At 50.3% G+C, this 15,762-nt stretch overlaps 2 long non-coding RNA genes across 2 annotated transcripts; both read right to left on the bottom strand.

The window, feature by feature from the left end:
- Positions 1-2,010: 2,010 nt before the first annotated feature.
- LOC140700502 (uncharacterized) lies at positions 2,011-7,951 on the bottom strand. The gene is made up of 6 exons (XR_012078906.1): positions 6,429-7,951; positions 5,967-6,135; positions 5,088-5,657; positions 4,302-4,381; positions 3,505-3,595; positions 2,011-2,777 (listed from the first exon to the last, which is right to left on the bottom strand). It is a non-coding gene; the product is annotated as an uncharacterized lncRNA (long non-coding RNA).
- A 436-nt stretch (positions 7,952-8,387) lies between these two features.
- Positions 8,388-14,581, bottom strand: LOC140700501 (uncharacterized). Its single transcript, XR_012078905.1, has 3 exons — positions 14,476-14,581; positions 10,825-10,884; positions 8,388-10,741 (listed from the first exon to the last, which is right to left on the bottom strand). It is a non-coding gene; the product is annotated as an uncharacterized lncRNA (long non-coding RNA).
- Between the last annotated feature and the right edge of the window lie 1,181 nt (positions 14,582-15,762).

Genomic DNA, 15,762 nt, shown 5'->3' with positions numbered 1-15,762 from the left:
TTAAAAATACCAAAAAACAGAATGTGACCACTTCTCAGAGATGCCACAATGAATGCCAAGCCCTGGAGCTCAGAGGTGGGTCTGCTCCTCGTCCACAGGAGACGTTTCAGTTACAAAGTGCTTCTCTGCCTGGCTCAAACTCACACCCCAGCCTGGGGGTATCTGCCTCGTGGAGGTTCTATTGGGTGAATAGATGAGTGACCGACTGCACCTCCCGAGAGAATGGTGGGATATGGAGTAAATGAATGAAAAGGTAAATGTGTGGAGATCCAGTGACTGCTACCATAGTCCATTTACCTGCGAGGCCAGCAAGTCCTGTCCCATTCCACAGCCTCAATCCACATACCTTACAGCTACAACTTCTGCCTCTTTGCTGGGCCATGGGGCCATCTCACTCTGTGTGGGAAAATGTCTTCTAGCCACTTTCTCCTACTTTCTCCCCCTTTCATCCAAGGCTGCATTAAGAGTATTCAACTGTAAGCCATAGAAAACCCCAAAGAAAAGTGGATTAAACCAGAGAGTTTGTTTCTTGTTTAAGTCAGTGAATTCTGGAGGTGAGAGGGCTGATGTTTTACAGGGCGAGATATCCAGGCTGCTCCTAGCTTTCTCTTCCACCATCCCTGGGCTCCATCTCATCCTCATGGTCTAAAATGGCTGCTCAAGGCTAGCCATCACTTCACAATCTAATAAGCAGAAGACAGGGTGAAGAAGGGCATGCTCCTTTTCTCTAAGGGTATCTGAAAATTGGCCAGAATTGAGTCATATGGCTATGCCAGGCTACAACGAAGGCTGGAAATGATGTCCTTTATTCTGAATGACCTTGTATCCTGCTAAATTTGGGATTCTGTAAGGGAAAAGAAGAGAACTGATATTGGGGAGTCATCCAGTAGGCTCCGCCACAAAGGCTAAGAGAACCATTACATGGAAGCCCACTTGGACCTGCCATTCCACCCTGGTGACCCCACTTTTGTCTCTCTACTGTGAGCACCCTAAAGAGCAGGAGATATTAAGCATGTGTGTGTTCTCAGTATCCAGAGCAGGGTATGGCACATAATAGGTGCTCATCTAGTCAGTAAATACAAATATATTTAAGCATCTGCTACATGCCAGGCACTGATCTACCTGCTAGAGACAGAATGGAGAACCAAACAGGCAAAATTCTGGTCCCAATGAGCTGATGTTGTAGAACGAAGAGGGGATAGTCAATCGCTATAACATAGGATAAATATAGTAACTGTAATATAGTAAATATATAATACAATAAAAAAAAGTCAGTGAGTAATTAGTACTTTGAAGACAGAGGACATGGGGCAGGCATGTGAGAGAGAGTGATGAGGCTCTACTGTGGACAGGAGTTCAGGAAGGTGTGTTTCTGCAGAATGAGGCAAGGGGGCCAGCCAGGTGACCCTCTGCGGGAAGAGCATCCCAGGCAGAGGGAACATCAAGTACAGATGCTCTGAGGCAGGCATGTGCATGGTGCATCCACAGGGAAGCAAGCAAGCTCCTGAGAGTGGGAATGGGTAAGTTAAGAAGTGAAGGGAAGAATAAATGAATGGTGAATAGGATATGTCCAGGCAGAAGCAACTTTGGGCTGCACACCAGGAGGTGTGAGTTCAAGCTGCTCTCAGTCACACTCTGTCTCTGGCTGATAGTGGGGCCTTGTTGAATGTCAGTTTCCTCCCCTACAAAATTGGGATAATATGATTCCTTGCCTACCTGTTCGTGCGGATCAAATGCAACAAGCACTTGGGATCATATAAAGCAGATTTTATCTGTGGGCTCTGAGTATTGCCATGATTATCACAAAGCCACATTCAGACAACTTCCTGCTCAAAGATGGCCAGGAAAGAGTCCCTTTTGACTCTACCCTGATGACAGGCTGTCACCACTCCTCAAGGTGGTGGCCCCATACCTTCCCCTGAGGATCCCCCTCCCTGCTCCCTCCCCCCCTTCCCCTTCCCCAAGCCTTTCTCCAGCATCTCCTGGCGCCCTCTCTGGGCCAGACCCCTTGCAGGCAGCCCCTGCTCTCCAAATGCCTGAGTTCACTGTAAAAACAGACCCCAAAACAGGTAGTGATACTAGAGCTTGCGTGGAGGTCCATGCACATTGCCTGGGAGCACTGAAGAGGGAGCATCTAAATCTGCCCAGAAGAGCAAGATCCGAGGCTAGACCAAGGAAGGGGGCTGCTGGGCTAGGAATCGGGCCTGAGTCTAGTTCCAGCTCAGTTCCCAATTTGCTGTGTGACCTTGGGCACACTGCCTACATTCCAGACCTCAGTTTCATCTGCAAGAAGAGATGGTGACTGTACACCCTTGCGATCTCCCATGCGGTGCTCCTGCCAACTCTGAAGCTGTGCTCGCCCCGAAGTGTGCAGACAAGGAAAGAGAAGCTTTGGTGCTATCCGTTAGGAGATTATATAACAGAGAAGAGCCCAGCCTCCCACTCCGCCCAGCCGTGCAACGGGCTCACTCCCTGTTCGGCAAGTGTTCAGCAGAGGTGGGGATGCCTTAGAGAGAATCTCAAAGCCTCTTGCAACAGATTCCGGGAGCCTAGGAATAGTTCTAGGGCAACAGAAGTTCAGGCGCAGTAAGATACCCAACGCCAAAGCCGCGATGCCAGGAAGTTCCTGGAGGCTGGGCTGTCTGCGGAGGTTACTGCAGGAGGCGGGACTGAATGGGTGAAGGCGGTCCAGGTGGGGAAAACTTCCAACAGTCTTGCTGTCAGACAGTCTGTCCTTGGCCGAGTCCCTGAGCCACCCCAAGCCTCAGTTTCCCCATCTGTAAAACCGGGACGTTGAGAATTAGAGAGAGTTCCTAAAGACTAGCTCAGGGCTTAGCACATAGCAGGCCCTCAGTCATCAGCAGTTTCTTGTTCTGTTGTGTCACCAGAAGGATGCGCAAGCTCCTCCCGGCTCGTGACCATGGAGTCCTGGATCTCTCCGCCCAAGCCCAGGGAAGCCACCTGCTCTCTGTCATCTTGAAACCGGTCCCAGACCTGGTTTCTCTCTCCCTCTTGCCTGACAAGCCCCCAGAATCACTCCTGGCTTTTTCCTTCCTCATTTTCCCCTGGGGGCCTTTTAATTTCTTCCTCTGTATCATAAACACAAAACAAGTGTTTAAACGTCTGCCTCAAAGGCAATCTGGGAAGCGGAGCAACTCTTACATAAAGACCAGATGAAGCCCACGCTCGCCAGAAGGGCCATCTGGAAGCTCGCTCTGCCACCCATCCCTCCCTCCCTCCCTCCACTTGGGAACCACTGTTAGTTCATAATTAAGGACTGTGACGAGGAGCTGGAGGGAACAGCCATGATAGGGAGCCTAATGTAGGTTAATCGCCCAGTTGCCCCAGACTTGGGTGGCCACTGCTGCGAGCCAGAGCTCACCATCCCTGCCCGGCCACTTTCCAAGTCCGTGATCCTCCCACCTGGGGTCCTGGCAGTGGAGTAGGAGCCCTGCTGAGGCAGCGATGCTAGAGTAAAGGGCATAAAGCTTAGTGGTTACTCACCCGGGTGCTGGGGACAGACAGCCTGGGTGTGGCTCTCAGCACCACCACTCTAGGTATGTCACTGCTCCTCTCTGAACTTCAGTTTCCTCATCTGCAAATTGGGAATAACACCCATACCCACTTTATAGGTTTGTCATCACGATTCATTGAGATCATGCCTGCCAAGTGCTTAGTTTAGGGTCTATTTTAAAAAAAAAAAAAGAGATAATTGTCATTAGGGAAACTGAGTGGCCCAGCTGGGCTGGGGAGGGGCCCACATCCCAGAAGTGTGGGACACAGTCAGGAAACAGCATTAGGTTGTGTTGTACAGGGTGAAAATTCAAAGCTGGGCTAATAGCAACATTGGGTGGACAATCTTAACTTTGACCAGCTACTGAGTTCCCACCTTACTAGTCAACCATTAGCTGAATACAATTTTTTAAAGAAAATGATCATTAAATTAGCGGTGTTAAAAACGGCTCAGATGGCCTGCAGAAGTATAAGCCATGTCTCTGAGGACAGATAATGGAAGACCTTCGTCTCTTCAAATTCTACCATGAACATGAGGTCGAACAGATCTGGCCCCTCCTTGTTCAGTCATTAACTAGCTGGCTGACCTTTCTCTGGGCCACCTACCTCCTGCCCTCTCTACTGCTCAGGATTCTGGTGAGACCAACAGGGACAATACAGATACAAGCAGCTTCTAGAAAAGTACAGTGTGGTGTGCAAATGCTGGCTGGTTTTTATTAGTGACGGTTTGCCATTACTCAGTCAACATTATCATGATGCTAGTTTGGATTTGTGAAAACCCAGCTCACCTGTAGTTTGCAAGCACACAGCGTGCACATGTATGCACACATGTGTGGGCTCGGGCACACTCATACGACGTGAGCGGGGTCTGCAGGGTGTCGACAGCGGTGAGTCCCGTTTGGGATTACTAGGAATGGTGACTCTCGTGGACAGCCTAGAAGAACTCCTGGGGACCGTACCGGAAGGAGGACCCTGGCAGCGGCACCCCCTACCTGCAGGCAGTGCTCACCACCAGGGGAGCTGGACACAGCCTCTTCCCCCCTCCACCCCGATCCCCACCTACCAGCTGAATAAGGAGGAAGCTGCTCCCTCTGGGCTGGCCTCTGTCTCCCACCCCCCATGCCCTGGTTATCCAAAGAGACAGATACGAGCATCCAGAGCCAGTCCTGCAGAACGACCAAGGCCAGCGCTGGCCCCAGGCTGCAGGTGTCTGTTGCTGCTGAATAAATCATGATGGGGCCCAATCAAGCATCTTCCCCCAGAGGAGCGCTCTCTGCCTCCCAGATGCTGTCTCCCCCGGGAAGCCAGGTGGCACCGATGTGACTGTTCTTCAACAGATGGCGAGCAGGGGCAAGCCTTCCACCTGGTCAGGTTTAAGTTTCCCAAGCTGGAACCAGCCTTTGCACTGATCTGCGAGAAGCCAGGCAGGCTGCCCCTCCGCCCATGCTGCTTCCTGGCTCAGAAGCCCCCCAAGGCTCTCTACCACCCTCAGGAGGCCCCCCACACCCTTACCAACCCCTTCTCCTGCTAGTCTCCTAAATGAACTTCCGCTAGAATTCCCCCAGCATTCTTACAGCCTCTTAAAACGCTCTGCATGTGGCCACCTCCTTGGCTTGGCTGGTGCCATCCACTCCGCCAGGGGTCTCCCTTCCCATCTCTAAAGCCCGCCTGGGGTGCGGAACGTAGCTCAGTGGTAGAGCTCATGCTCGGCGTGCGCAGAGTCCTGGGTTCAATCCCCGGTCCTTCCATTTAAAAATAAATAAACAAATCAATAAATAAAAAATAAAACCCATTCTGTTCCCGGGCCATTCCAAGGGTCACACCCACAAGGCTGGGTTTAGTCAGCTGAGCTCCACGTGCCATCAGTCACTCTTGACTCTAAGCCTGTGTGGGGCAGTGCCTCACCCAGGGCCAGCTCACGGGCCCCTCCACCAGCCCCCATGGTCCTCGTCATAGTATTCTGTACACTTCATCTTAACTCGTCCTCGTCATAGTATTCTGTACACTTCATCTTAACTTCCAGTTTATTCAGCCTGTCCTCCCCAGGACCAGAGTTCCACAAGGGCAGGGACAGGTCCCTGTTCTCCAGCAGCATCTCTCTCCACCTCCTTTGTATGCCCGGGGCCTAGAATAAACCTGCGATCCTGAATGAATGAAAGGAAGAGAGAAAGAAAGAATAGATGTATTATGCATCTCGATGAAAGCCGGGTATCTCCAGACTCCTCCAGTTCATCGAATCTCTATTGAAGAAACCCTGAAGCCAGCACGACTTCCTATTATTATCTTTTATTCCCTCCTTTATATCAGGATCCTTGTCTGAAATCCTTGTCTGAAATTGCTTCCAGGATCCTTGGGAGCAGTTTTAACTCAATTCCAGAAAAGATAAATAGCTTATGCCTGACCACGATGAGTAAATAACTCTTAGATTATCTATTTTTGCCCCAGTTTCTTACGTTGACAAGGCAATCGTGCTGATGTGGCTTTGCACGGATCCAGTCATTCCTTTTCTAAGATGACCTTTAGAATGTTACACATTTTCATGCAGAGAAACTCAGTTAAACTCTGGAGCTTACGCTGGATATCACATGTCTTTGAATATGCTTCGGCCAAAAGTAACAAAATCTGAGAGAACCAGATAAGAAAGATGGAGGATTAATTACTCATCTTGGCTGAGCGCTGCTGGCGAGGGGGGCATGATTCATTTTCTCAAGAAGGAGGGGAGGAGGATGGGAGACAGACGGACAGGGGGAGGGGAGGACAAAAACACAGACAGACACAGAAGGAGACAAGGGGAGGGGAGAGGAGAAATGATCTGGACGGTCTATGGGGCATCCCGCTCTCCCATCGATGGGAATCTGGGCTCTTCCGTCCCGGCTGGCAGTAACAGCGAGAGCAGTGTTTATAGGCTTTCTCACCTCTGTCACATGTGTCCCACTGTCACCTTCTGGAGAGCTTCGACGTCCATCCTCTCATGCGATCATCCAACCTTAGGGCTGTGAGGGAGCAGATCTACCATCTTGAATCTCAGCATGCTCCCCAACGGCCTGTCCCCCTGTGCTGGCCTGGACCCGGCAACAGGCAGCCACTGGCTCCCCTCTAAGCAGCCCATTCTGACCTCAGCCAGCTCCGTGGTTAGAAAGTGTGCGCGGTGGAAAGCGAGCCTAGGGGTTTTGGAGCCAAACCTGAGCTCCGCCTCTGGATGACTTTGAGCCATGACCTTGTTCTTTCTGGGCGTCTGTCTCCTGGGCTGGGAAATGGGGGCTTGGCGGGGTCCCCCTCAGGTAGGGCAGGGGATGAGAGAAGCACTGCAGATTTTAGGAGTGCAGGCTTCTGGGTGGGCAGAGCTGGGCTCAAGTTCTGGTGCTGCCACTTTCAAGATAGGTGACCTCAGACACAGTGCTGAACCTTCATGAGCCTCAGTTTGCCCATCTGGAAAAGGGGGATGATAACAGCACCTCTCATAGGATCATTGTGAAGAATAAACAAAACCAAGTAGGGGGTTGGGGGGATAGGTTAGTAGTAGAGCGTGTGCTTGGTGTGTGCAAAGTCCTGGGTTCAATCCCCAGTACCTCCATTAAGGGGAAAAGTTAAAAATAAATAAATAATAAAAAATTCAAAACTATATTAAAAAAATAAATAAATGAAACCAAGTAGCTCAGGACTAAGGGAAAGTAATGATACTGGCCAACACTCACACAGCACTTACTGAACACTATTTGCAAGGCTCTCTTCTGGGATCGATACATGTGTGTATGTGTATGCACGTGCCGTAATCCTCACGGCTACTCGTCAGTTAGATAGCGTTATCATCTCTAGTTTACAGATGAGGAAACTGAGACCCAGAGACGGGAAGGAACTCACACAGCTGGTTAGTGGTAGAGCCAAGATTCAAACCCAGGCTGTCTGGCTCCAGACACTGGGTCCTCACTCTTAACCTTTACAGCCTCTCAGCAAGGACTTCATAAAACTCAGCTGTTTCTCGGCCATACCCAGACACACTGCTTCATGCAAGCTCACTTCCCCAAGGGCCTCGTATGGAATTGTAATCTTTCCTCTTATAGTGTCTACTCACTTGTCCCCAGGACCTGACTCTAAGCATCTCTTCTCCATGGCTCATCACACCCATTCTGCTGCTTGGAAGTTGATTAGCCAATTTCCCATGAACCTCTTCTCCAGGCTAACCTTTGTCACCGTTCCCAGTGGGAACTCTTATTGATTCATCATTCATAAATATGTATTAAAGACCCTCTGTGTGCCAGGCACTGGACTGAGTACAACACAGAGCCGGATCTCTCTGTCCTCCAGCAGATGAACTAGGGGGTCCCAGTCCCATGGTGATAACTCCTGTGGGAGCCTCTCCAGTTTCGCTACGTCCCTCTAAATGCTGGGGTGAAGAAATCAGCCCAGCACTGCCGTGAGCCTTCACAGCCACCCTGGGAAGTGGGCGAGACAGCAATTATTATTCCCTTGTGAACAATGAGGTCACAGAGGCACAGAGAGGGGAAGTAACTTGCCCAAGGCCACACAGCAAGTCCAGGTTTCACGGATCCACACATCTGGCATCAGCCTTCTAACTCTCAGGGTGACACTCTCCCTGGATTTGGAGGAGGGAGGAGCAGGAGCTTTTCTGGGGAAGGGGAGCGTCAGCAGGACCTTGACATTCTGGGCATCCCCACCTACTGGGATTTGTCGGACCTGGCCAGTGGAAGCAAAATAACTGCTTGCTTCAATTTTTCCCCCAACTCAGTGGACTTACGGGAAACATGATGCTCTACCCCTGGTCTGAAAAACATAAAAGCTAAAAAAAAAAAAAAAAAAAAAAAAAACCCTGAGAAGTTAAAATTAGTTTTCCACCTTCTCCTGCCCCAGAAAGAGCTAACAAATCACCTGGAAGGAACAATTTCTTTTCTGGGAGTGGAGAGGTGTGCTGGCAGGGGGTGTCAAGGTTGGGGCCTGGAGGGTTTTCTCCCCACCCCCATTTTTCGTTTCCCACAGAGAAGGCACAGCACTTTATTCTATTTTAATATTAAAAGTCAAGAGAGAGGTGTTTCTGCTGCAGGCCTGGTCTCCCTCCCCCGCCCCCCATGACAGTATCAAGAGGCATGGGGGCTCAGCACATGGCTGGTGGGGAGTCCTGCGGGTCACGTGTCTGGAAATTAAGGCAGCAGCGCCAAGAGCGAGAGGGGCTGCCAGGAAGTGGGGAGAGTTCAAGTCTCCAGGTTCAGTCCCTGGCCCTGCCCTGACTCTGTGGACAATGAGCCCTCCTTTCCCCTGGCTGGGCCTCAGTCTCCTCATCTGTAAAGTGGGGCTCCTACTGCTTACTTGAGGGAGATTGGGTGAGATGGGGAAGGGAAGAGAAGGGACCCCCTCCCCCTTAACTGGATGCTGTCTCTGAAGTAGTCAGCCGCCAGGCAGGGGGCAGGGGCACAGTCATGGTCCATGGACCACTTACGAGGTTGCACATCTTCCAGATGTAGAGAAACGGAAGCTGGGGAAGCCAGCAATGCTGGTATTTAAGCTCAAGTCTCAGTCACTGCAGGGCCCAAGCTCTTTCCAAACAGCCCATCCGACTGCACTTTGCAAACTCTTTGCCTTTCGAGTGTGAATGACCATTACCAGGATCGCTCTAGAGAAGCAGCCTGAGCTCCACGGCTGCCCCTTGTGCTGCTCCTTAAAGGAGCCAGGCCAAGGGGGGGCCCCCTTCCCAGCTCCCATCCACCCCTGCGTCCCCACGCGCAGAGATGCTCCTCCTGCATTCCAGCACCCTGTGCAGCAGGGGTGCTCCTGCACATCCACCTTACACACAGAAACTGCCCACAGACAATGACAGAGGGAGCAGGGGATGGCAGTTTCCATAGCAACACTGGGTTTCTCATTCCCGGTACAGAAAATGCCAAAGCAGGGTTGGGGAGGTGCAGTCCCCTCTCTTGTTGGAAAAGAGCCTCTCCTCCCTCCCCTGCCCCCACCATCTCCACCTTGCTTGGTCTTGTCCAGACAAGGAAAGCTGGGGGGAGGGCTCTGGGACACGTGGACCCACAAAGACTATTAAACTTGACTCCATGAATGACAGACCCAACGAGGGGCTGAGGACAGCCTGAGGGAGCCTTCAGTTGGTTTTGACCTTGTGCAGAGGGAGTTGGGGAGAGAAAAAGAGGGGGAGGGAGAGAGGACAAAACTGTCCTTCACACCCCCCATCCTGGGAGAGGACTGTCCATAAAAAGAGACCGCTGTCAATACACAGAGGCTGCCGGGTACCCCAGGAGAATGCTGGCTCTCATTACAGCCAAGGGTCTGGATTGAGATCAGCTGGACCTGAGAATCAGTCCAGACCTTGGCACTGATTTGAAGTGTGATCTTTGCTCTCTTTGAGCCTGAGTGTATTCATCTGGAAAATGGGAGAAGTCAGAGAATCCAGCCCCCGTGCTGCAGTGCTGGGTGCCTCGGAGTGCATCAAGTGATGTTCATTCTTACTGCTTTGTTATTATTAATAATAATAACATTGACGTCTGAACACCTCAGCCTGTCAGGGAGCCTTCCACATCCCTCCATTCTACTCTGATCACTCACCCGCCCCTACGAGAACCCTCTGGCCCAGCCAGGCCAGCTGCTCTGCCCCCTGCCTGTGGACTCAGCTGCGTCAGAAGGGTGCAGCACCAAAAGTGCAGCGCCACCTCCCAGCCTTTGCTCACGTGGCCCTCTTGTCTGAAATTTCTTCCCCATGTTCCCTGGTTCAAATCCTCCCTAATTACATCTCCCTCCCCCAGGAAGTCTTCTCAGCCCACAGGGATCTTGTCCTCGCCCGAGCCCACCTTGTTCCTTGATCTCAACTCTAACCATGTGTTGCCTGGGAGCACCTGTCCTTCAGAAGGAACCACATGCCCCAGTGCTTCGGGGCGAGCTGCAATAGCATTTGTCAGCCACGTCCTGAGTGTTGGTCACTGCACTGAGAAGTCACAGGTGCCCCCTCGCTATCTGAAAGCAGAGAGTTCCAATGAGGCCTTTGTAAGCTGAAATGACATAAACTGAAGAACCAGTTACCGCAGGACACATCTTGCTAACAGACGCTGCCCAGAATACATGGAGATTAAGCACAGATGCTCACAGGCAGAATTCAAAGCTATGGTGGTTCAGAGCTTGATGCTGAGATGCTGAGCATAGATCCCGGGGAAAGAGCTTGATGGGGCCACTCTTGCTGCCTGGGGGTGGGCGGAGCATCTCTTGCGGCTCCCTGCAAAACAAACGCTGAAGGGAACTTTCACTTTTGCCTTTTTTCATGAAAGCAAAAATCCTCTCCAGATTTCTTTCACTTACCGAAACAGGTTCTCGTGTAGGTATTTCGTAAAAGTGAAGTGACGAATAGTGCCCAGGACTCTGAAAGTCAATAAACCATTCTTATCATAGATGCTTCACATATAATCTCCCTTAATCCTAACACTCACAGGAAATAAACCCCCTTATTGTCCCCATTTGAAAGATGAGGAGACTGAGATTCACAGGGGTTGAAGGATCTGCACAAGATCATGGAGCTAGAAATAGCAGAGTCCAGATTTGAACCCACTTACAGAAGCAACAGAGTGAAATAGAATTAACAGGTGGCAAAATTCTTCTTGGAGAGGAAATAGCCTTTGTTTGGAAAAGACTTTGACAAGTCTTCCGTTAGAAGGTAACGTGTGAGCCCAAGAATCAAGAAGTAAGTCATAACGCTGAGGCTCCATGAGCACCTGCCTTGCCCCAGGTGCTTCCCTCAGGACTTCAAGTCCATTAACCCAGTTAATCCCCCCAGCAACCCAGTGAGGAAGGTGTGAGTATTAGCTCCGTTTTGCAGATAAGGAAATTAAAGGGCAAGAAGTCAGGAGGCTCTCCCAAGGTCACACAGCTAGTAAACAGAGCAAGATTCAAACCAGGCAGTCTGGCTCCTGTGCCCGGCTTTCAACCCCTTTCCTCACAGGCTGAACCATATTGCAGAGGCAAGGAGTGGAATTTGTGGTTTGCCCCCAGGAGGAGCAGAGGAGAGACCCTGGAGATCAGCGTAGACAAGTGATACAAAGAAGCCATTATAATGGGTTGAGATGGGCTAATGTGGGGGCAAACCCCCAGTGGTGGCAGCTGAAAGGTCTCCTAAGAGCATAGATGCCGAAAGTGCATTTTACAGCGATTTGCATTTTTGTGATGGAAACCCTTGCTTTTTCCCTGCTCCCCTTCTCGCACCAAATCCCCAGTGAAGTGTTCGATGCTAATGACTATTTTGTACGACTGTGGCAGAAAAGAAGAAGTTAAGTGGGCAGAGAAAATTATCATTAGTACTTTCGTAGGCAGATAAGAGAGGGGATGAGTATAAAAAAACGTTGATCAAGTTTCCTCTAACACACAGGCGCACACCCCCCCTCTAATGCAAGTTCTGTCTTTTGCATCTTATTTTACATCCCTAATTCAAAGAAAGGTCGGAAATAAAGAAACAGGGACTATAAGGCCAAAGAGAAGAGGGGAAACCTGGAAGGCAGATGGAAAGGTTTGGCAGGAGAAAAGTGCAGAAGCACATGCGAAAGAGAACCGGCCAGACAGGAAGAGGATCTTGAGAAATAAAACTATGTGATTTGATTCAGACCCTCTTCAGTTTGATGGGAAAGATAAAAATAAAGATTGAAATCGCTTTTTAACCACCCTTTGGGGAACTGTGCATCCTGAATACAATTCTGTCCAAAGAGTGGGCCAAGTGGGACCCTTACTTATAATCAGGTTACAGTAGAAAATGAGGGTAAGGAAGGAAATGAGCTTCACGTCTCATCAGTTTGGTGTGAGCCAAAAACAATACTAGTGGAATCAAGAGTCTGGAGATCATAGGAGTCCTTGCCTTCTCCTTAGAGTCACAGAAATGTGGATTGAGACTCCCACAGGGCATGGCATTGGGGGCTGATACAAACATTTTCGAAGCTTTCAAGGGGTAGGAAGGCTCCATCTGACACTGAAACACATAGGAATAATTGATGACTAAAATAATGCCAAGAAAATTTGAGAGCCCCATGCTCTCTCCTGCCAGCTAGCAGCTGATGAGTAAGCAAGATTAAAACACGGCTTCTGGTCACCCTGGTTAAAAGCATACTCATCTCTTACAGCATACCATTCCTATGACATAATAGCTATCATATCAGCCTATACAGAGTTCATCTGGAATGCTCTTGTGTTTCTACTCAACAGATTTCTTTGGTTCTTTCCAACCGGAGTGAATTTATAACCTACAGGGATGCCCAGCCAGCTGAGTTCTTGATGCCAAGGCAGCTTCTCACCTGACATCTTTTATACAAGTAGGGGCCCAGAAAGGGATACGTGTAGTCAGATAAACTGACAAAAGGCGACCCAAAAGGGGCTGCCCCGGCTCTGGGGAATCATCTTACCCAGACCCTCCAGGAATGTTTACTGAGTGTCTCCCTTGATGTGAGATCTTGAGGGCAGACATCGTGTCTTCATCATCTCATTCTCTGCTGGCCGTTCCAAGAACAAAACCCAGCACCTAAGAACTGCTGGAGAAGCACCATGTACCCGGATGCTCAAGCTAAACGCCTACGAGTGGCCCTTGACTACACCTGGCTCTCACTCCCCACATCCAGGTGGTCAGTAAACTCTGATGGCTCTGCCCACGTAGGTAGATCCTACCTACGTCTGTCCACTCGTCACGACCTCTGTTGCATAGCCACCCCCTACCTTAACCTAGGCACCATCATGTCTTGCCTGTGTGACAGCAGCAGCCCCTTAAACTGGTCTCTGCCTCCAGCCTGGCCCTCTTCATCCTATTCTCCATACAGCAGCCAGCGGGAGTCAGTTGGTGTCATGCTCTGCAATCGCTCCCCTTCTCCTTCAGCTAAAACCCCAACCCTTACGGTGTTAGAAGACTCTGCGTGTGCCAAACCCTGCCCACCTCTCTGCCTTCTCTTCCTACCTCTCTCCCCTTTGCTCCCTCTCCACCAGCCCTGCAGATGTCCTGGGTCCCCAGTACACCAAACACATCCCTTCCTGCCCCCCACGACTGGCCACTTGCTCTTCCCTCCGCCTCAAATGTTCTTCCCCAGATATCTGCACTCCTCACGATCTTTTCACTTGAGTCTTTGCAAGTGTCACCTCTGTAAATAGTCCTTCGCTGATCCTGATCATCCTCTTGAAAGTAGCATCGCCCGTCCTCACCACCCCCTTACTCTGCTTTACTTGCGCCCAAGTTTGAGAATTACTCTGTAGCAAGGACCCTTAAACCCAACATTCGATTTACACCACACCCTGCAGGCTGCTTTGCTTCCCACCCCAAATGCCAGTGGGGAAATAACTTTCATAATAATTAACGAGTCACCCGTGGACCCAAGACCGAAACAGAAGGCATGTGGAATTGTGCCAAGTCAGCGAGGGTTTTCGTCAACATTCTGAACAGTTGTTCTGACGTGCGGAGATTTTTTCACATCAAAATATTATAAAAACGGCACAAAAAATAAGTACAAATTAGCCTCCGGGAAAGTAAAATAAACGTTCTTTTTTATGATCTGTGTGGGTGACAGCAGGCATCCCCAAGCTGGATGGAGTTAGAGAACTGAAGCTTGTGAGCAACGGGGGGGGGGGGGAGACAGAAAGAGAGAGCGAGCGAGAGAGAGAGAGAGAGAGAGAGAGAGAGAGAGAGAGAGGGAGAGAGAGAGAGGAAGTAGGATGGCTATTCTATCCCATGTCATTCAGTGAATATTAGTCTGGGTCCCTGGTCCTCTGCCCTCAGCCCCACCCCAGGGCACATTCAGAAATGCATGGGGATTTTTTTGTGGCACCATGAATGCTACAGTCATTCGGCGGGTGGGAGCAACCACAGGACAGATCCACACAGCAAAGAACTGCCCGCCCTGAATGCCACAGCCCCTCCCCCACCCAAGCGACACTGCCCCAGAGTGAGGGCATCTCCCATCCATTCTCCCCATCAGCTCTGGTCCTGCTCACCCATCCTGGAGCTGGAAGCTAATACTTCGAGATGCACATTTTTTTCATGCTCTCTGGGCCCTACACACACACCAGCTTCTATATCTGGACAGAGGTAAGGAGCCGGAGATCCCAGCCAGAACTGGAGGAAAAACAAGTCGTACTGGTCAGATTAGAGACAGTCTGTGGGGCTGCCATGTGACGAAGCCTAAGGAAATGTCAAGGGTGATCTGCTCTTCCCACGTCTGACCTTTTGCTGAGTTGATTACTGAGCAAGTTGCAGCTTCATTGTGGAGGAGGGAGCTTCATTCAGCCAGGTTTTTCCAAATGGATAAAGTGAGAGGGTCTGGGTGCACTACCCCCCAGAGCATGTCCTTCCAGCTCTAGGGGAGGATGGCACAGAGGCTGGGAGCCCTGGCCCAGGGGCCAGCTGCAGGCCCAGTTGTGTGACTTGGGGCAAGTCACTTGCCACTCTGTCTTCGCTGATTGACCCAAAGGTAAAGGGAGAGAATGGAGTTAATACTCACAAAGCATAAAGAATGGAGCCTAGCACCATGTAAGTGTTTGCTGTCATTTTAATATAAGGGTTTGGCATGGTCCTGCCCTGCTGTTACTAACCCAAAGTGGAGCCTTGGCTAATTGCCTAATGCAGACTAAATCCAAGGGGTGGCTACAGCCTTAGGCTTCCCCACCCCCAATGCCTGGGGAAGCGTAACTTCCCACGTTACATCTGCACGCTCAGGGGTCTCCAGCTGAGGGGCATGTGTATGGGACCCAGCCGTCCGGAGTGAAGAGGGAGAATTCTCCAGCTGTTGTGGCTCCTTTAACATCAGCCGCTGAAAAAGCAAACCGAGAAAGTATATATCTCTATGATTATGGAGAGAGGAAAGTCAGTCCTCCACCTTCTCCCCCTCCTCTACCCCTGTGACAGCTCTGGTGCTCACCATGTTCAGTCCAAAAGGGTCTTAACAACCCCTTGGCTTAACCCAACTCCCAGTCCCAAGCCACCAACCAAATGGTCTGGATACGTGGTTTTCATTGAACATTCTTGTCTATTTCATTCAGACTTCATCAAGGCAGATAGAAGAGGGGATGAGTGAAGTCAAGGCATCTAACATTTTTTGAGTACCTACTAGATGCCAGACCATAAGATGGGTGAGATCGATCTATTTATCTATCTATCTGTCTATCTATCTACCATCTCCTATAACCCCCACAGGGGTTAAAGGAAAAAGACAAAAACAGTCCTTATAATTCTATTTAATGAAAAGGAATCTAAGGACATACAAGAACTCTATTATACCCGTT

Source organism: Vicugna pacos, chromosome 12, assembly GCF_048564905.1.
Source record: "Vicugna pacos chromosome 12, VicPac4, whole genome shotgun sequence".
NCBI lineage: Eukaryota > Metazoa > Chordata > Mammalia > Artiodactyla > Camelidae > Vicugna > Vicugna pacos.
Note: the sequence above shows the minus strand (reverse complement) of the source record. Positions and strands in the feature narration are given on the sequence as shown.